At 42.6% G+C, this 21,191-nt stretch overlaps 1 pseudogene; it reads right to left on the bottom strand.

Annotated features, from left to right (window-relative positions):
- Positions 1-984: 984 nt before the first annotated feature.
- On the bottom strand, positions 985-1,350 carry LOC147717100 (small ribosomal subunit protein uS10 pseudogene; annotated as a pseudogene).
- Positions 1,351-21,191: the final 19,841 nt, after the last annotated feature.

Here is a 21,191-nt window from a genome sequence, read left to right on the forward strand (position 1 = left end):
CAGGAGAGTGTTCAGGAGGGAGCAGCGCGGGGACGCACTAGCCAGTGCAACCAGGCGTTTTATAAGCTGTATAAATAAAATAAAAAATAAAAATAAATTAGTTACAACCAGATGGTGGGATTACCCCCGATCACCATATATTCAGTCATTAAAAGGAACCAATCAACCATGATTTATATTGCGCTGCTAATCACCCAATTGAGTATCCAGAAACTTGCAAGTCCCAGGGGCTCATTCGAACAGCCAGGTTTTGAGGGACCTTAGGAATTGCGGAAGAGAGGTGATGGTTCAGAGCTGCAAGGGGAGGCTGTTCCGGTTCTTAGCTGCGATGTAGGAGAAAGAGCGCCCAGGAACCAACTGTGAAGCTGAATAGTACAGATGGCCGCCAAACACAGCTCTGCCTCATTGGGTGATAGGTGATACTTCTCAAATGAGACTTGGGAGGTTTGCCCACACAACGGAAGGTGTTGATCAGCGTTTTCAAACCTGTGAAAAATGTAAGCAGAAGGAAGGGAAGTGTTGTAAGACATAGAGGAAACGAGAAAGGCAAACCATCCTAATTAAAACGCTCCATCATACAATTATTAGTGACAGGGCCACCCATACCCTAAAATTGTTCTTTACTCTCGATAATGTTGTCATATTCCTGTTGGGAAAGGGTGAATGTCATGCCAAGGTAAAAAAAGCTTTCTCCCGCCTCTTGGAGTTTGGCCTCTGTCGAGGACATTCGCATGTCCATTCATATCAGGACCATCGTAGATTTGCCATAATTCACTGAGTCCTGAAATATTTCCGGAGATGTGCTGATGTTCCATGAGGCAAGGAATAGTGTTGTGGGGTTGCTGTAGGTAGAGGAGCATGTTGTCTGCGCAAAGAGAGATTCTATCTTTGTGTCCCCCTTCCACGCAAAGCTAAGCACTAGATATCCATCCTTATCGCCTCTATGAGTGATTACAAAAGAGAATCTTTTATTAAAAGATTAAATTAAGCATCAGCAATGGTAACTTCCACTTATACCCCAGGCTCTATACTGATGGATGTAATTTGCTTCACAATTTCAGAAGGGCTGTGGAGGTCAATCAAGCGCTTGTGAATACGCATCTGGAAACGATCACAAGTCTTTGAACCTTCACCACAAGGTGTTTTTCGAGTAGTAATTCGCAGAATTTTAGTAGGCATGCGAACTGGCCCCTTCACTTTCAGGTTTTTCTCCATCGCACCTCTAATGAGATCTGCACACACTTTTTCAAGTGACTTCACATTGCGACTAGTCAGGGTGATTTGGATACAGTGGATAGCTGCTTCCTGTTCCACAGGTGCTTTGCTGGCGTCTTTAAATGCCATAGCTAATGTGCTTCCTAGCCGACTTATTGGTCCTCAAATTAAGAAACGAACGAACAGCGGTGGGCCAGGAAAGAATATGAGCAGACCTCGCTGTCTGAATTCGTCACCAGGGTGAAAGCAACAGAGATGATGGGCAACCCTGATGAGTGCCTCTCTTTCTCAGGAAAGAGGGAGACAAAACCCCATTCACCCTAACCTTGGCCCACAGACGGTTGAATACGGTGTCAACCCAAGAGAGGAACCGAGGAGCAAAGCACACCCTACGAAGGACTGCCAGGAGTTAGGGTCAATGGACCATGTCAAAAGCACGCTCTCATCTGACAACAAGCATTTACAATGCAATGGTCTCGGCATCATTAAATGTAGAGCTATTGGCATTGCTCATGACATTTCTTTTTTTCCCTTAAATCATAAATACCAGCACTCTGCACTCAACAGCACACACCACTCTGCACCTGCACTCACTACTCTGCACACTCACTCTGCACTCACTACTCTGGACTCACTACTCTGCATTCTGCACTCACTACTCTGGACTCACTACTCTGCATTCTGCACTCACTACTCTGGACTCACTACTTTGCACTCACTACTCTGCACTCACTACTCTGCACTCACTACTCTGCACTCACTACTCTGCACTCTGCACTCACTACTCTGCACTCTGCACTCACACTCTGCACTCCATACTCTACACACTCACTACTCTGCACTCACTACTCTGCACTCACTACTCTACACTCACTACTCTACACTCAATACTCTGCACTCACTACTCTGCACTCACACTCTGCACTCATAGTCTGCACACTCACTACTCTGCACTCACTACTCTACACTCACTACTCTACACTCACACTCTGCACTCACACTCTGCACTCACACTCTGCACTCACACTCTGCACTTACACTCTGCACTCACACTCTGCACTCACACTCTGCACTCACACTCTGCACTCAATAGTCTGCACACTCACTACTCTGCACTTACTACTCTGCACTCACTACTCTGCACTCTGTGCTCACTACTCTGCACTCACTACTCTGCACTCTCTACTCTGCACTCACTACTCTGCACTCACTACTCTGCACTCTCTACTCTGCACTCTCTACTCTGCGCTCACTACTCTGCACTCTCTACTCTGCACTCACTACTCTGCACTCACTACTCTGCACTCACTACTCTGCTCTCACTACTCTGCACTCTGCACTCACTACTCTGCACTCACTACTCTGCACTCTGCACTCACTACTCTGCACTCACTACTCTGCACTCTGCACTCACTACTCTGCACTCACTACTCTGCACTCACTACTCTGCACTCTGCACTCACTACTCTGCACACTCACTTTGCACTCACTACTCTGCACTCACTACTCTGCACTCACTACTCTGCACTCACTACTCTGCACTCACTACTCTGCACTCTACACACTCACTCTGCACTCTACACACTCACTCTGCACTCACTACTCTGCACACTCACTCTGCACTCACACTTTGCACTCACAACTCTGCACTCTGCACTCACACTCTGCAAAGCGCGTCGATTATAATATTTTTTCATGAACTTCCTTTACACACCTTTCTGCAGTGTTGTGTCTCCATTGGCGCACGCACCGGAAGTCAGGCAGTATCGCATGTGACGGGGCGGGGCGCGTCCGGACCGGAAAAGGAGGCAGACGGACTAAATGCGTATCGCGGCCCGGGCAAACGAACGGTCCGTGAATGATTACGCTGCCCATTGGAGACTCCTGGAAACATTTCCCAGGTAAGAGAAGCATTATGCCCCCCAAATAGTCTGAACATCTGGAGGCAGGGACGCGTAGACAGCGTGTACACTTGTTCACAGCCTCACACTTCGTATAACTTTTAGAAAGCTACGCCGAGATAGAGCGTAAACGATCGGCAACATCATTTCACCTACACCTTTGGTGGGCTGCAGCTAGACAAAAGAGTAAAGTCTAAGAAAAAACAGAGATGAGCTCCTTCCTCATACTGTTTTTACAGAAGATTTGTAGCCAAGCAACCCTCTTGGTGTGCTGTAGGTAGATTGCAGACACCGAAAAATGAGTAAGGACTAATAAAAACAAACGGAGAGTTGCTCCTTCCTCATAGAGTTTTTACAGACGATTTGTAGCCAAGCAAAGCCCGTGTACGTAGCATTGTTTAAAAAACCACAGCGCGATCCTGTAATCAAAGTGCCTGGCCATAGTGTCTTCAATAATTATTAATTCTGGTGAACTTGTGTGTGTGTCTGTGTGCGACGGGGGGGAGCACTTGTGTGTGTGCGCGTGTGTATGTGTGGGGGGGGGTGTCTGTATGTGCGTGCGTGCATGGGCGCTCGTGTGTGTGTGTGTCTGTGTGAATGCAGGACAGCAGCTGCCCACAGCGAGCGCGTTCGCGTGCGCGTTTCAAATCGCCTCCAAGGCGATGCGCGCGGCCAGGAGTGTCTGTCTCCTGGGAAGCACACCCGCCGACAATAGGTTCTCGGCGAGAACGCGCCTCCGCGCGCGTAGCCGACACCGAAAAAGCATGCTGTCTTCTAAAAGTTCATCCGCAGGACAGGGCCAGGTGTAAATGCCAGACATAAAACATTTTAGTCTGCATGGATCAGGGAGCTTACTACCTTAGTCAGACGAGTGGCCATAATTTAGACAAGGGTTTTAGATTCTATATTTATTAACAATTTGGGGGGTAGGGTTTTTTGGGTTTAAGGATAACTGTTATGGTTGCTTCTCCTGAGTCGCAGGAGAGTGATGGTTTGTTAAAAGCATCTTCATACAATGCCTGTAGATGAGGAGTAAATAAGGAGGAGTATCTCTTGAAGAACTCTAGAGAAAGACATTGGTGCTAGGGGTGATAGCGTGTTTTATCTCCGTTGCGGAGGTAGGGAGGTCTTATTTGGCCCTCTCTTTTGGAGGAAGGGAGGATCACATATGACGGGGATATCCCTTTCCAGGGAGGGAGGCAGTTGGCAAGCATACAGAGCACTCTAATAATGGGCAAATTCAGCCGCTAAGGAGATTGCTGATCAAGCCATTTTTCTGGTAAAGATGTTCATCTCAGAGACAAATCTACTGACACTCCTCACATTTGCAAGACAGTAGAGCAGCTTCCCTGCCTTCTCACCTATTTTATATACCCTCATCTGAGAGTAAAACCAACCTAGAAAGGCTGAGTCTAGGAGCTTCTGCAGAAAAGCTATTCGCGCCTGATTGAGTTCTCATCTAATTGTCTTGTTGAGGTTGGCCACGTTAGCATGCTGAAAGCGACCAACATTTCGCTCAGGTGGTAAGAGCTCTGCCTAGTGGTTTCTAGTTTTGCCATGTATATATGACAGTGCCTCCTCTCTTGCAACCATTTTACAGGCTCCCCAAGCTGTGGTTGAGTAGGAGACTAAGCCCCATTAAAGTCAAAATACTCTGTGATAATGCAATGGAGAAAATCGCTGAAGTAATCATCCAGCAACAACTATTAAACTGTCACGAGTCTTGTTTCCTACCCGTTAATCTGCTGACCGTGAGCACCATAGGAGAATGGTTGGAGAGCCTCCTCGGGAGCATGTGTGTACAGGAGATATTACCAGCATCTGTGGAGGTAGTACTGAGGTAGACACTCCAAGAGGAAGTGCCATGAGGGAGGGGGGAAAGTAATACGTATATTGCCTATAAGATGTAGCTGTCAAAATCCGACAAGCCCTAGTGCCCTAGTCCATGTGTAGAGGCTCAGGGATCTGGTGGTCATGGAATGGGAATCTGTGTCACATTGAGTGTTCATTATAGCATTAAACTCTTCGTCTATGAGAGTGAGGACTGCAGTGGAGTTAGCTAAGAGCTGTGGAACAGCCTCCAGTGTGGGATCAAGTAACTGCGGGTGAGATATATACTTAGCAGCATCCAAGATCAACCCTTCAAAATTCCAGAGACCATGACGTATCAACTCAATGGATCCCTTGATACTTTTTGCACAAGTGGAAAGGTTTTCATAAAAAAAGGATAGCCACCCCTCAGGAAACGCAAGTGTATCTATCCTAAGTGGCACACTCTAGAGTAACCATGCCTGCCCAGGAAGGAGCATTTCATTCCCAGTAAGTGGGTTTCCTTTTGTATAGCGCAACTAATCACCCGGGAGGGTATCCAGGTGTTCGAGGATCATGAGGGTTCAGGTAACTCAGTTGAATAGCCAATTGTGAGTACTCTCCGATAACCCCATAGAGAGGTGGAGGTCCGTAGCGTCAGAGGGTCATTCCTGGTTTTGCCACGAGATAGGCGAATGAGCGTTCTCCGCTGTTGCTTCGGTTGATGCGTAGGGGTGTGTGAGTGGAAGAGAGGCAGAGCTTAGCTGTCTGGTAGGTTGGTGGAAGTTCAGGCAGTGTTTAATAAATCCAAACTGCAATACAATACAATACAGAACCGCCATAACATAAAAGGTAGCTCTAGAATTTAATCACTATACTATCTCTCCTTTCTGAGCCTGCTCCTTTTCCCCAAAGGGTTATGCCAGAGCCACGAAAACATGCAAACCGCGAAAACTCATTTTTATAGAACATCTAAAAGTTTCCTTACTTTTAAACACATTGTAGTCTTTTTTTATAAGGTCTATTTATTTGGTCTGAGTCCAGACAAAAATAAAAAACAGTCTCTTTGATTGATGTTATAGAACTTGGTGAAAATGATTGGACAACGAACTGACATAAACACAGACCTTAAAATGAAATCATGATTAAACTATACATAACTTCCAGAGTAACGGTGGCTAGCCTAGGAATTCAGGACAAAACACCTTACAGGCAAGTGTAGAATGTCAGAACTATATTGAATTGCAGACATAATTATTTACATGCAAGGTCAAGTGTCTGGATTTTAACATTCAATGAACGGCTATTGCACGATTCCATAGTCTTATCTGAGAGACAGGAGCCGAGTTAGATAAGAAATAAACTTACTCAACACAGCTTGCTCTGTATAATATTCAAAAAGTAACTTAGGTGGCTTAGATTGGTGTTATTGTTTCACAAACGCGGTGAAAGTGAATAAGGTCTTGCAAGGTTTCAGCAAAGTGCTGATGTCCCACCTGGGACTTGCACAGCGCTGCTACAGCAACAGCCTGCACTAATGTAATTTAAAAGAATAACCTTCAAGTTTCTCATTTCTGGATATACCTGATCATATGACTGACAAACCCTAATGTTTTGGTAACTAGTGCAAAGGTTAACAGATCACAGATGTGCAATTAACAATCTGAGTGGAGATCCAATGTTTTGAAAGCGATCAGGGCTGAAATACAGTGCAGCACAGACGAGGCGAGGAGCTCATGAAAGATCTGCTTTGTGTCCCGAGAGCAGCTGATTCACTGGTCGAGGGGGAAGCTTTGGACCGAGAGACATTTTGTGAGGAAATCTCTTTCAACCACTAAGCAAACACATTCATCTTTAAAACTATACATTCTGGAATATAATTACTTCTAAAAACACGGTGTCCATTCCTCCAGCACTTAACTTAAAACACTGCAAAACAAGCAGAGGTAAAGCCAAACATGTCTGAATTTAATATGACAACGTTTGTGAACACACACACCCATATAAATTATGTTTCCATGCAATAGTATTAAAGTCAGACCTATTGGATGTGTCAGTGCTTTGGATTAGTGGTGGTGGTGGTACTGGTGGTATTTGTAGTGGAGGTGGTGTGGTGGGGTTCTGGCGGTGGGATTAGTGTTACTGTTTATGGTATTGGTAGCCGTATTGGCAGCAGAGATGGTGATATTGCTATTATGGTATGGGTGGCGTTTGGTTGTATCATTGTTGGTACTGGTGGTGGTGTTAGAGGTGGTAATATATTTTTGAATGCGGTATTGGTTGTGGCATTTGTAGCTGTGCTATTATTAGTGGTGCAATTGCTTTAGGTGATACAGTAATCATGGTGTTGGTGGCATTGTTGGTGTGGTATGGGTGACAGTGTGTTGGTTAGGGCTGGGTAGTGAACTCTGCTCTGTTTGTAAAGTTTGCAGAGTTTTTTGCACTCCACGGTCCACGGAGCTCATAGAGTTATAAAAAACTCTGCTTCGTGGAGTGGAGTTTTTCCCTCGCTCGTGCTCACCACTGGTAAGTTGGTGAGAGCTAGTGAGGAAAATCTAATGCTACACCGCTTCCCAGCGTGATTACTCAATGTGGGAGATCGTGGATGGTCGCTACCTCTTGCGTTAAGAAATATTCAGTTTGTGTTGTAGAAGCTGCTGCTCGAGTAGGACATCTACTTGGGTGACACAAAGAAGCAGCACCCTCTTGCACTGCCCGTGATGCAGTTTGTGCTGATTTTCCATTGAGGGGAAAAAAATTGCCACTAAACATCAGTGCGAACTGCACAAGGTAATGCACCCCGCCACTCGTGGAATATTGCACAGCTTACTTCCACGAAACTCCGCAAACTCCGTTCAGGCCTAGTAATGGTGGTCTTAATTGTGGGGGTGGTAGTATTTGGGATGGGTTATGACTGGTGGTGTTATGAGCAAAAAGCAGTTAGGAGGAATTGCTGGGGTTAAGCTTGCAAATTAGTCATGGCAAAAGCATTTAAAAAATGTCCAATGCAGTAAAACAAGCACTGGCAAAGCCAATATGTTGCACCTATGCAAGAGCTATTGGCTTTGCCCATATGTTTTAGCCATGTTGTACACCAGCATGGTTGCTTTTCAGCATGGCTAAAAGTTAGTATGGTAAAGGTGTAGCATGGCTCACGTGTATTCTCCACTTTGGATTAAACTCCTTAGGTTGACATCACTGTCTCATAGTGCCATTTGCCACACATTGTGCTAATGCATGAATGTGCTATATGTGCATCTCCGACAGGCACGAATGCACTGCAGTCTGTACAGCCATTTCCAGGATCGCACATGAAGAACACAATGCCATTGTTTTCCTTTCCTTCTGTGCTCATTAGGAGACACTTCTGGTAGCTAGAGAAAACCAATTGAGCTGCTCTGCGTCTCCGTCACATTTAATAAAAACAGTACTTATTACATAAACAACTTCCATGCTAAAGCTCTTGGAGTGGAGCATTTCCATGCTGGTATTATCACGGAATCACTGCGAACTGTGACTGAGACGCAGCCATACCGATTCCAACCTCCATCCTGCTAAGGAAGATAATCTGTATACTGCGACCAGCTTCCTGACACCTTAGACAAAGGTATGGGGGTTAAGCTATCCCAATTGATGTGACAGAATTGTGCTCCCACTATGATTTCTTTATTATAGTAATAGATACAGATAGGAGTAAGAAAACATTAACAACAATTAACATGAATGAATTGTTCATATTGTTGACTATTCTAATACTGCTGATTACAGTAAAACGTCTCATCTTTCTAATAATCACAGCTCATGCTTTTTATACAAGAGTACATTTCAATGTTTGAAGATGCATTTTTGCATCTTTCTTTTGGTTTGCTTGGGCATGCAAGAGTAACTAAACACGAAGTTCAGATCTGTTTCAATGGATTCCTTGAGAGGCATATTTACGAGGAAGTGGCAGAGCTCTGCCTTAGCCACCTTGGCTTAATGCAGCACTGTGTCACTTCCAAAAAGCATGACTGCACAGTATTTACAGCGATACGGTGCAGCCCTGCATTTCCCCCTGCGCTGGCACATATTTTAGCTGCCTAGTGCCAATGCATAAACACTTGCACCAGAGTGCAAGGGGGCCTGCGTTTTAGGGGAAGATTGTTTATGTGTCCCTTCCTGCACATAAACAATCGGCAGTGGCATTTTGAATCTTCTATGTGTGCTGCTTAATGCAACACACATTTGAGTTGCAAAACGTAACTTTGGTATTGATTGTTTATGTGCAGAGTTGAGATCAGTGTCTTAGAGTGCAGTGGCATAGAGTGCTGTGGTGCAAAGTACAGTCATGCAGAAGCAAAGAGTGCAGTGGTGCATAGTAGACTGCATTGGAATAGAGTAGAGTGGTGCAGAGTAGAGAGGTGCTGAGTGAAGTGGCATAGAGTGAAGTGGTGCACAGTAGTTTAGAGTAGCGTTGAGCGGAATAGTGTAGAGTGTAGTGGGGTAGAGTACATTGCTGCACAGAGCAGTAGAGTGGCATCAAGCAGAGTGGTGCAGAGTAGAGTGCAGGAGCGCAGAAAGCAGAGGCACAGAGTAGAGTAGCGCAGAGTCGAGTGGCACTGCATAGAGTGGTGCAGAGAGCCGTGGTGTAGAGAGGCATAGAGTGCAGTAGTGTAAAGTGCAGTGGCGTTGAATGGTGCAGAGTAAAGTGATGTAGAGTGCAGTGGTGCAGAACTGACTGGCATAAAGTGTAGTGGCGTGGTGTGTCTTGGTTTTGAGCAAAGTGGTGGAGTGCATTGGCATAGGGTACATCTGTGTAGAGTTCAGTGGAATAGAATAGAGTGATGTAGAGTGGAGTGGGTAAAGTGGAATGTAGTGACCCAGGGTAGTTTGTAGTGGTGTAGTGTGCAGTGGCGTAGAGTAGATTTTTTCAGAGTAAAAGTGCAGTGGCATACAGTAGAGTCTCGTAGAATTTAGTAGTGCAGAGTAGATTAAAGTGGCTTTGAGCGGATTGGCGAAGAGTGCCATTGTGCATAGTAGAGTACTGTGGGTTACAGTAAATTGGCATAAACTAGACACATACAGCCTTTTATGTTGTTATGTTAATTTATGTTTATGTATTGGTTGTATTTATTATATTACAGACGTGATGAAGTTCACCAATTTGAACGAAACGTGTTGGCTGTGTTTGCTGTAATGCTTGGACTCTCTTTTTTGTACAAGCAAAATAAAAAGAAGACATTGAACAAGCTGAAATCTGATTTGGACTTTCTTGTCTTAATATTGACTTGTGGTGCACCATTACTTTGTATGCAAGCAAATGTGGAACAATACAGTAAATATGGTTTTAGGAAGGGAAGGGATGAACGTCAGGAAGCTATCTCCTGAGAAAAGATCTTCAAACAATATGCAGCCTCCCTTCATCGCATCATAGACATTGCCCAGGCCATCTGGACAGCCTAAAATAAATAAAAGCCAGTGAATAGAAAGAAAGCACAGGTGAGTTACAAACCACAAAGCCAATTGTGAGCAATGGGTGGAATGCATTCCCAGGGAATCTTTCCGAATGTCCCCAAGGTTTCGTTAGGAAACTAGACCGCTGTGCTGTATGGTAGGCTTTGACCTAAAAATAGTTAGTATGTAATGCATGCTTGTGGTAAAAACTTGAATGTAACAAAGTAAAGCATGCTTTCCTTAAATTAAAATGCCCTTTATATTATAATGCAAGTGCTCCATAAGAGGTGTCAAGATGCACCAAACAACCAATAGCATGATGGTGAGAGAGTAATACTCCCGCAGGCTGATTGGATAAGTGATTCACAGCACCACAAGCCAATGGCTGAGATAGACTAATCCAAACAAGCCAATGATTGTAAGGTATTGACCTAAGGCCCATTCTATGTTCATTTCAAGTAACCAGTCATGTAGACAGATGTCTGTCAACCCTGACAACAAAAAGATCGTGGGGAAACATCAGCCCAGAGGAAATGTTAGTTTGTGCTCCTAACCTTCCTGCACTTCTGGGTTGCTATGTACATTTGCGAGGCAGTATCTCGCAAATGTGTGGGGGGTTTTGCATATATATATTAAAAAAAATGGTGTGAGTTGGAACGGACATTGCTAAAGTGAATTTCACATGCTCGTAGGATTGCTTCCATTCTGCATTCAATAGTGATATTACCAGGCATTCCGCCAAGCTTACCCGACTGGTAGGACTAGTTTTTGTCTGTCAGCTTTCATCGCTTTACAAAGTCTGGAGACCGCGAGTGCAGCATTCCCTAATTCCAGGATTACTGTCAGTGATTGCGAGGTGGGGGGTACTGCAGGAAGCCAAAGCCGAAGCTCTCTCCTTGTTCTTGTCAGTCGTACATACTGTGAAGAATGTCCTAGTCCCACCTGAAACTTTGTTACACCACTTTGAACGGCAGGAAGCTATCTCCTGAGAAAAGGTCTTCAAACAATTTGCAGCCTCCCTTCATCGCATCATAGACATTGCCCAGGCCATCTGTTGGAATGGCTTGAGCCACCACATAGCCAAAGAATGTTAATTATAATCATATCAATAGAAAGTGAAAACAGACTCTGCGCTGCACTGAAAGACAGACTACCACTTTACAGAAATGTCTTTAAAATTAAATTACATAAAACAAAGCCCCTTCATAAAAAAATTCATACGTATTTTGACCCTGAAAGGCATTACATTTTCTACTGCTATAATCCCATATAATAGTTGTAATCTATTGCCCTTCATCATTTACATTCAATTGTGCTTCGCATTCATGTAATCATATACATTTAAAACATTTCACTCTGGTGCAAACCAATACCATAAAAGTTTCATCTTAATTCCCATGAAAACAAACGTATCTAATGGTGAGAAGTTTCAGGTATGATTGCTATGTGGAAATAGTCCTTGTATCCAATATAACCAATTTACTACAGATAAATGACCCTTCACAAAATCAAGCAGCAAAACCCCAACTGGATTAAATATATATTATGAGTTAACTATACACTTCAACTCGTTGAGGAAGACAATTTGGATTACAAAAGTCATATCACTGCCAGGTGGATATATTGATTTAATTGAGAAGAACAATGGATAACTGGATAATGGACTTTGCCCTCTGGCCGGGATGAGACCACTGCTTTATTGTAAACCAAAGATGTCAAAATCAGAGCCTTGCTTTGCATGAATATCAAACCTGGAACCGTGTGCTTTTGCCAACAGAGGTGTGGATCCTGCATTTAATGGAGGAAATGTATTTTCTCTTTTCACTTAGAACAATGAACATGGCTTTCTAGAATCATTGAAACGAGTTCAGTAGTTACCTGGAGAGAGACCCCCATTGTGAGAGACCATTTGGAGGATTTACATTGTCCCCCATTATCTGGAAGGTTTTCCCACTGCAAAAAAAGATCATCTGTGATGGCTTTTGCTTCATTGGTGATCCCGTCACATACACAAGGAAATTGGTATGGAGGACTTAATATAAAGTATTTTATTTTTGAGCAGAGCCCATTCAATTACACTCCCTTCAATCTTTTTATCCTTCATACACATATTATTTCATTGACAAAGACACACATATACAATGGCACCTAGTCAATAAACATCACATAATTACAAACAGACTAACATATAAAAAAGGTATATACAAAAACCACACACTCAAAGAGACGTTCCCAATACCCATATAAATTGATACTCGTGTTCACCCTTTTATTCTGGGTGATACACTTAGAGGGAGTCTAGACCGACACTTTAGGCAAAGAGGTTTATTTTCCTAAAGCTCTTATTGTGTCATCAAAGAGTTATTAAACCACTCCTCATGAATATATTACAGACTCCTCCTTAATAGATGTCGACACGGACGCTTTTCAGCCTAGTATGTTCCTTTTGGCGTCCTCAGGGCAAGGGCAATGGAACAAAGCTAAACAAAATGAATATGTATATATTTATTAACCACTAATTCTGACCTCAGATAGATAAACATTGAAAACAGGATACAATGGTGACCAAATACTAGCACCATGTGAATTAACAAATGCAATCTGATAGGATGTGCAAGTGAAGTTTAGGTGTAGCTTCCCAAAGCACTTAGAAACAGAGACGTGCCTCAATTAAAGAACAAGTTAAAAATGTGTCCTATGTCACTTACACCAATACTTCCACCGATCGATTGTTACAACATACCCAAGTCTGTTGTGCATCTGCGTGTGTCCCACACAATAGGTATAGCCACCTAAAGGAAAACACACATAAAAAAGCAGTTGTAAAAAAACTCAATCTATCGAATTGTGATTCTCAAGACGTGCTTCTAATATATAACACTAAACACACTCACCTCTCCCTCACAGAAGCGGGCTCTCTGTAGTGCGTGCTAAGACTTCTCAATGCACAAAACCCGACTCACGGTTTCCCTAAGGATCAAAACTCCAGTCCGTCTGAAGTATTACTGCGAGAAATCACCTATCTCCCACACACAATGTCATGATCACATAATACTCACTCATAAGTCCTTCGTGTTAGCAATAAATACTTCCTCGTTCACCAAGGCAGCAACCGTCAGCGTGTGCCAGGACCACGCCGGCTGCTCTGCGGATTAAATTACAAAGTCTACCATTAACGTCACGTCCGAAAGTAAACTGGGAAAACGGACTGGAGGGACAATACCTTCTGTCAGGACACACTCCGCAGGATCCAGATGTAGCAAGAATGTCCACCTCCTGACCTCACCAACACCCTGATATCCTAAATACAGGGTGTTCGAGCAATCGAGCGAGGGACGGGAAGGGAAGGGGAAAGCAGGGAAGGGAAACCTGTAAAAGAAAGCATACAATTATATATTCATTCAAATATATATCTACTCTCATACTTTCTCACTAAGTAGAATCCTAGTCACCTTTAGACCAATCTCTATGCTCCAATTCCCCACACAGTCTTCAAGGAACTCCTAATGTCTCCTCCCCAGTTAGACACAAAACACATATTAATGATTTTAATGGAGAAGGAGGATAAACACTTTTGATGTGGGTGCACAGTGTACCTACCCTTCCTGTTCCCTTGTAAATTATAAAGAAATTGGAACTCCCCTAGTGTTTGATGCTTTCTCAACAAGTGTAGGCAGAGACCCAGTGCAACAAAAAAGAGAACTGAACACCTCTTCACAGCTTCCGGAGCCCACGATAGCAATGACGATGGTGGCTTTTACCACGATTTCAAGCTAGTGTCTGAAAGGCTCCTTAAAATGAAACTACACCCAAACACGGCAAAACTTAGTTATTATCGCCACTGTTCTCCGCTTTGGTATTTATAATCCAAACGGGAAGAGGTATGTCTGTAATCCAAAACAAAAATAAACAAGATAACCAAATTAGGCAAGACGTAGTAAGATTACCACTGTCCTCCGCTTTGGTATTTGTAATCTGCAATGTATGGTATCAAGTCTCTGATATGTCACTTCACCTACTACGACAAAGTGTAGCTTGCATGCTACCGCTCTCCGCGATGGCAAACCTCCACTCAATATCCTTTCATAACGGTAATGCGAGGAGCAACCCTCCGCATTCCGCTCTCGCCAATATACAGCCAACGAATCCTCGCAGGCAACTAAAAGATACGGAGAAGCCTCGCCGCTACAACAACTGATGTTCAGTTAGCCGTGCTCAACCAGCCTTGAAACCTGAGCCGGACCTCAAAACAATCAATTTGAGTGCTCTTGACGAAGAGCGAATTCACAGTACCTCGATCCTAAACTGCTGAAGTCCTCGGGTGCTTCAAGACATCAAAAGCGGAATGCCTCGCAGGGCAGCCACGGGCAACAGAACCACTCTTAGAAACAAAATCACGCACAACGTTCTCTGAACCCGCCCTCTATATATAGAGTCCAGCTGACTGAGGCCTTCTCGGATTTGTAGTTTGTACTTCAGGCAGGCGCGGCTGAGTCAATACCTAACACCTTCACTGCTAGACCGCACACTTCACTGGGTGTCCTGAAACAACCCAGTAAACACAGGACTAACGGAACAAATACGGATTGTTAAAACGTGTACTAAAAAGAGCGCTTAATAAATAAATACGCATCCACTATCACATTATTGTGAATCTGAGGGTGTAAACCACGGGGGCAGATGGATTTGTTTTTTAAAAACAACTAGAAAGCACAGGCACGCATAGTAGACTCCATCAAAAAGAGAATAAAATAGTAGCCAATGGTTCCTAATGAAGCACGGTGTGAAAAACCGCACTGCGGGTGGATCCATATCCAAACTAGAGTCTCATGTAACCCTGGAAAATTATGCTTCAAGTAATCTTATAGCTTACTATAAACAAGGTTCACATTATTACAGTAAACAATAATATAAATATACATATATATATATATATATATATATATATATATATATATATATATAAGGATTTTCACCTTTTCACGCAAATACAATACAGCCAAACGGCAGCAGTATAGTAGTAAAAGAAATGTGAATTCTAACACTACTGGTACATCCAATGCCGAAACAGGAATCCGTAGACCTGCAACTCTTCAGCTAGATGAAAACAACGCTGAACAAGTAAGCATTGAAACTGCCTCCACTACCAGTGAATCTAGCCTCAGTTCTAATCTTTCTGAGACGGATTTAAACTTGCATGGACTAACTCGGCTAAATCTCCAACAGGAAATGGATTTCATTGTCGAGGAGAGGCTTCAAACACTGTGACCGAGGCAAATAGAGCAAACAAACAAAGGCGTAACAAATGCAGGAAAGAAAGGAGACGCAAGTGGAAACAGCATGCCACAGCAGAAAAAGAAGAAAACCTGGGTGAAAAGACGGTAGCTGATAACACTATAATCAATCTTTCCAGCATTACTTTGAGCAAAGCGGAAGAACAGCTGCTCTCTCTAGGTTTGAATTACTGCCCGGTGCAAAATTTCAACTACCATATGACTCGCGTTGACCTATTTCACTTTATTCGCAAGCTAAAACTGAAAAAACATTTTGCGTTGAAAACAGCTAAAACTATTGCCTCTAATCCAGATAACTGTGATATGAATGATACTGACGATATTAACCTATTAGCTTCTTCTGATATTCACACGTTTCTTGATATGAATGACTTAAACAATCCAACTGAGGATCCAGATTGTGACATGGATATAGCAACCCAAGCCAGGCTTAGCAACATTTCTATCTTACAAAGAGGAGCTGGGCTGACCCCGTTCAAACGAAAATGAAAATGTATGCCTGTCATGCCTGAGGACGCAATTGACGTTTTCCACAAGTGTGTCACTAACGATATCAAAAGACTTTATTCAAAAATCAACAAAAAGAGACAAAAAAAGATCACTCATTTAAAGAGAGAATATACCAAATTAATGAAAAAATTGGGAGAAAATCATGAAATAGTAATCAAGACATCTGACAAAAGGTGGTAATTTGGTCATTTGGCCCAAAATAGACTATGTCAATGAAGCAACCAGACAACTAAGTGACCCTGCTTGTTATAAAAAATCTATTCTTAAAGAATATGCTAAAACGACTCTACACAAGATGCTGGGGCAATGGAGGAGAGAAGGACTCATTTCCTTTGATGAACATAAATATATGATTGTTGAGTTCCATGTATTACCTGCCCTCTACTTAATCCCCAAAATTCATAAAGCTACTACTCCGATTCCGGGGAAGCCTATTATATCGGCCATAAACAGCATGGGGGAGAAAGTAGGTGAATACATAGATTTTTTCCTTCAGGAAATAGTGAAAAGCTTACCTAGCTTTGTACAAGATACTAGTGATTTTTTGCTAAAGATTCAAAACATTGATTGGGATCATGATATGTGGCTGATTTCTTTAGATGTAGAATGGCTATACACTAGCATTGATCACACTCAGGGCCTCTTTGCTGTTAAACATTTTTTGGCCAAACGTCCCATAACTCTATATGAGCACAATAAGGTCATCATGTGGCTGATAGAATGGTGTCTTAACAACAACCATTTCTCATTTGGAGAGCATATTTACAAACAATTGAGGGGAGTGGCGATGGGGGCCTGTTTCTCCCCCAGCTACGCGTGCTTGCACGTGGGCTGGTGGGAGGAGCAGGTCCTTGCCGTCGAACTCCATCAATGGATGCATAATAATGTAAAATGCTATCTTAGATACATAGACGACATCTTTATAGTATGGAAAGGGACCAAGGACAACGCCTTATCATTTGTCAGACAAATGAATGATAATCTCCTTAATTTGAGATTTACTGCACATATTGACCAACAAAAAATACAATTTCTTGACGTGGAAATCTATATCTCTAATGGTAAGATCAATACAACTCTGCATAGGAAGGCTACTGCAGGGAATGCGACACTCCATGCCTCTAGCATGCATCCTAAACATACTATTGTTAGTATTCCGTATGGAGAGATTTTAAGGCTCAAGAGGATCTGTAGCTCGCCTGATGAATTTGAGTCGTGCCTAAAAGAACTGTTAAAACGACTCATAGCTAGAGGCTATTCTGAGATTATTCTGAATCAGGCCATAGATAAATCTAAATCCAAAACTAGGGAAAGTTTGTTCCTTAACTCTACAAATATATCGGGTTTAGAGGGATCCTCTCAACTTAGAGAGAATAGTCCCCGCATGATATCCACGTAAAGTAGTGAAGACAGGAAACTAACAGCTATAATGAAAAAGAACTGGCCCATTATCTTAAGCGATCCTGTATTAAATCACTGACTACCCAATACTCCTACCATTACATTTAGACGAGCCAAGAGCATGGGTACTATTTTAGATAAAGCTGCTCCAGAACTTAAAGTCAAAATTCCTTGGCTTCAACCTTCCAATGGCTTTTTCAAGTGTTCTAGCTGCCGTGCCTGCAAATTTGGCATTAACACCACTCATTATGTCACCCCCTTCAGTACCATCCCTAGATACATCAGTGGCAACTACAATTGTAAAACGGATCATGCCGTTTATGTCCTGACATGCACCTGTGGCCTAAGATATATAGGCAGTACTAAACTCCAGGTGCATGTCAGGATATTACAACATCTTCGGGCAATTTTACATAATGATCCGGCTTATCCGGTTGCTCGCCACTTCAGAAGAGTTCATAACAATGACTTGTCTTGTTTAAAATATTTTGTAGTGGGGGCCATATTGCCATTGAAAAGAGGAGGTGATCAAGAAAAGCTATTAAGACAACTTGAAACCAAAATGATTCTTGAATTTGATAGCCGTTGGCCCAATGGACTTAATAATTTAGATGAATTACATCACTTTCTATAAAAACTGTATATATTGCTTCTTTTCATTTTTTTCCTCTGTACTTAATATCTCTCACTCCCTATCAGTTAGGTTCCCTATTGTAGGTGGAGTAAGTCAGAGGATTCTGATTAGTTTCATGGCCAGTTCTATTTTATCATTCTGTCTGAAATCTAACAGCAAAACATCTATACCATTGTATTTTTGTATATTTGTGTATTTTTGTATTTTTGGTATTTTTGTAAATCTCTATCTATTCTAAAATTCAGTATAATGACTAAACTATTTCTTGATGAAGATATTTGTAGTATTGCACTATATATATTTTTTTTACATGTATATATACATATATTGTTACATATTTTTGTAAATATATACACATGTAGGATGTTTGTCAAATACTTGGTGTGTAAATATATTTATTTATATGTATATTTACAAATGCTTTTAGGTTATGGGTTTTTAACTTTTTGATACATGTTGATACTTCTTAATACTTTTCTATGCACTTTTTTATACTAACTGTTTTTAAGGGATACATGAAAATTAAACATATTATATGTTTTATAGAGGTTGCACCTCAAGGATTTGACAGATTCCGAACATAAATGTAAATATGATATTGTCTCTTGATCTCATTAGTACTGTAATTTCCTGCTGCATACTTTGCACATATATTTGCACAAAATTTATTGCACTTTTTCTGAACTTCTTTGCTGCTAACTTGTACTTTTGCACATACAGACCTTTACTATTAACTAACCATAAGATATGAAAATAGGATACTTATAGTTCCTAAATTCAAAGGGACATCCACCAAACTGTATTTACACGGTTATTATGAGATGTCATTACTTTCTAAATATTATTTCAACATAACGGTTTACCAATATTGTTTTTCAGATGTGGTTATTTTGGGATTTATCCTGTGATATATTATAACCCTAGCAATATTGATCTGTTAGTCGCTTAAACTATAAGTCATAGTATTTCTTCACTTTTAATTTTTAATCACATGGTTTGTGATGTCACTAGAAGTGGGTGTGTACACGATTAAGCATATATATAAAAAACATGTCTTTTGTGGCAACGTTACAGCGTGAACAAGGGCGTGTAGCCTGAAACGCGTAGCTGTTCTCTGTTTTTGTTGCTGTAAATTAAACTGCCTTGACTGATTCCTGTGGTCTGTCTCCCTCGTTTGCTGGCGCTGCGGCTGTGGCGCTGAGAGATTTTGAGGAGCAGCTTGTACTATATATATATATATATATATATATATATATATATATATATATATATATATATATCACAATCCAGCCGGTAGCCGTGCCATTGTCTAATTAGCCTATACTGACTTGACATCATTGCCCTGTCTAGGGACCACTGTCCTGTTTATAGTGCCATAGATGCAAGCACAAAACCCAATATATATATACTAGCAGCCCGCCCCGGCTTTGCCCGGGGCAGAAGGGGGCTGGGGGCAGCATTTTAAGCCTCTGTGCACCCCCCCGACATTGCCCAGTCCGCATCCCTCCCGCCTCCCGCCCCAACATTGGCCATACCGCCTCCCGCCTCCCGCCTTGAGCCTTGTGCCTTGAGCCTCCCGCTCGCCGCCCCGCCCCAACATTGGGCATAGCGCCTACCGCCTCCCCCCTCCTGCCTCGCGCCTTGCTCCTTGAGCCTCCCGCCTGCCTCCTGCCTCCCGCCCCAGCTTTGTAACCCCCCCAGGTCCTGACTTACCTCATCCGCCGCTCCTCCCTACGCTGGAGTGTTTACCTCTCCACTGCTTGACCGCTTGTCAGCTACCTCATCCGCTGCTCCTCCCCGCACTGCCACTGCTCCTCCGCTTCTCGCCGCTCCGCAGCTCCTCCTGGCACTCATGTTCTCCCCTCTTCCTGTTGCTTGTGAACTCCGCTCCTCCCCTCACGCAGACGCTCCTCCCGGCGCTCATGTCCTCGCTCTTCCTGTTGCTCGTGAACGACGCTACTCCCCTCACGCATACGTCGCGGCCGGCGCTACTTGCAAGGGACTACTTTATTTTTATTTCTTTAATGTAGCCTATGTCCTTCTGCTTGCCCTGAGGTTTTCTAAGATGTCTTGGGTGTTCAGATTGGTGGTGTAGTTTTCGAGTTTACCTGGCTCAAAGGTGCAAGTTCTCTCTTTATAATAGTAGTATAGATATATATATATATACATATATATATATTCACTCGCAATTCCCTTTATCACTTGATAAAGGCTTCACGCCAAAACGCATCGTCTTTGTTTGGAGAGTGCACATTAAACATTAATTGTGCCTGGACCTACCTGGTGTGCCATTTTTCCTTGGAAACCGAAAGTGGCGGTGATTGGGGAATTGCGAGTGAATAATAGTGTGCGACTGCGGCCACCCACCGCACCAGCGTTGTGAGGCTGAGGATCGCTGAATGCAGTGGTGTTTGGGAGATATATTTATATATATATATATATATATACAAGAAAAAACTTGTGATGAAGTTTATACATTGCGGGTATATGCAAAGCAGAAAAAACGGAAAACATCACATGCTCTAGGATATCCAAATGTTTGTCCATAATTGATTTTAATGAGAGCTTGCTGTGCCTTTATTAAAATTAATTTTTGGCTACAGTACGCTCTGTTTTAACCACACTTATCACTAGTTCACTAATATTCCCGAATAACCAGCTCCACTGCAATCGCAGGTGTTGTAGCACACTGGGTAGGCATTCGGCCCGCCCGGTGGAACCCGATGATGAAGCATGTCACCCACTAGGGGTGAGTGAGGGTTTTCCTGAAAACATTTATGGTTTTTCCGTACAATTTTGTCACGCTTCTTTGTTTTGCCTTTTCCTTTTTTGGTTGAAGGCACTAGCCCTTATGTGTTTTTTGCCATAATCTATAGTCACTCCTTTGTTGTTATTTATATTTGAATTGGGGTAGAGGAGTGTCTCTTAAACCCTACCTCTCTTGTTGTTGAGAAGTGTACTAGAACTAGACTAATCTAGCATGGGAAATAGGGA

The sequence above is a fragment of the Lissotriton vulgaris genome, chromosome 5 (assembly GCF_964263255.1).
Source record: "Lissotriton vulgaris chromosome 5, aLisVul1.2, whole genome shotgun sequence".
NCBI lineage: Eukaryota > Metazoa > Chordata > Amphibia > Caudata > Salamandridae > Lissotriton > Lissotriton vulgaris.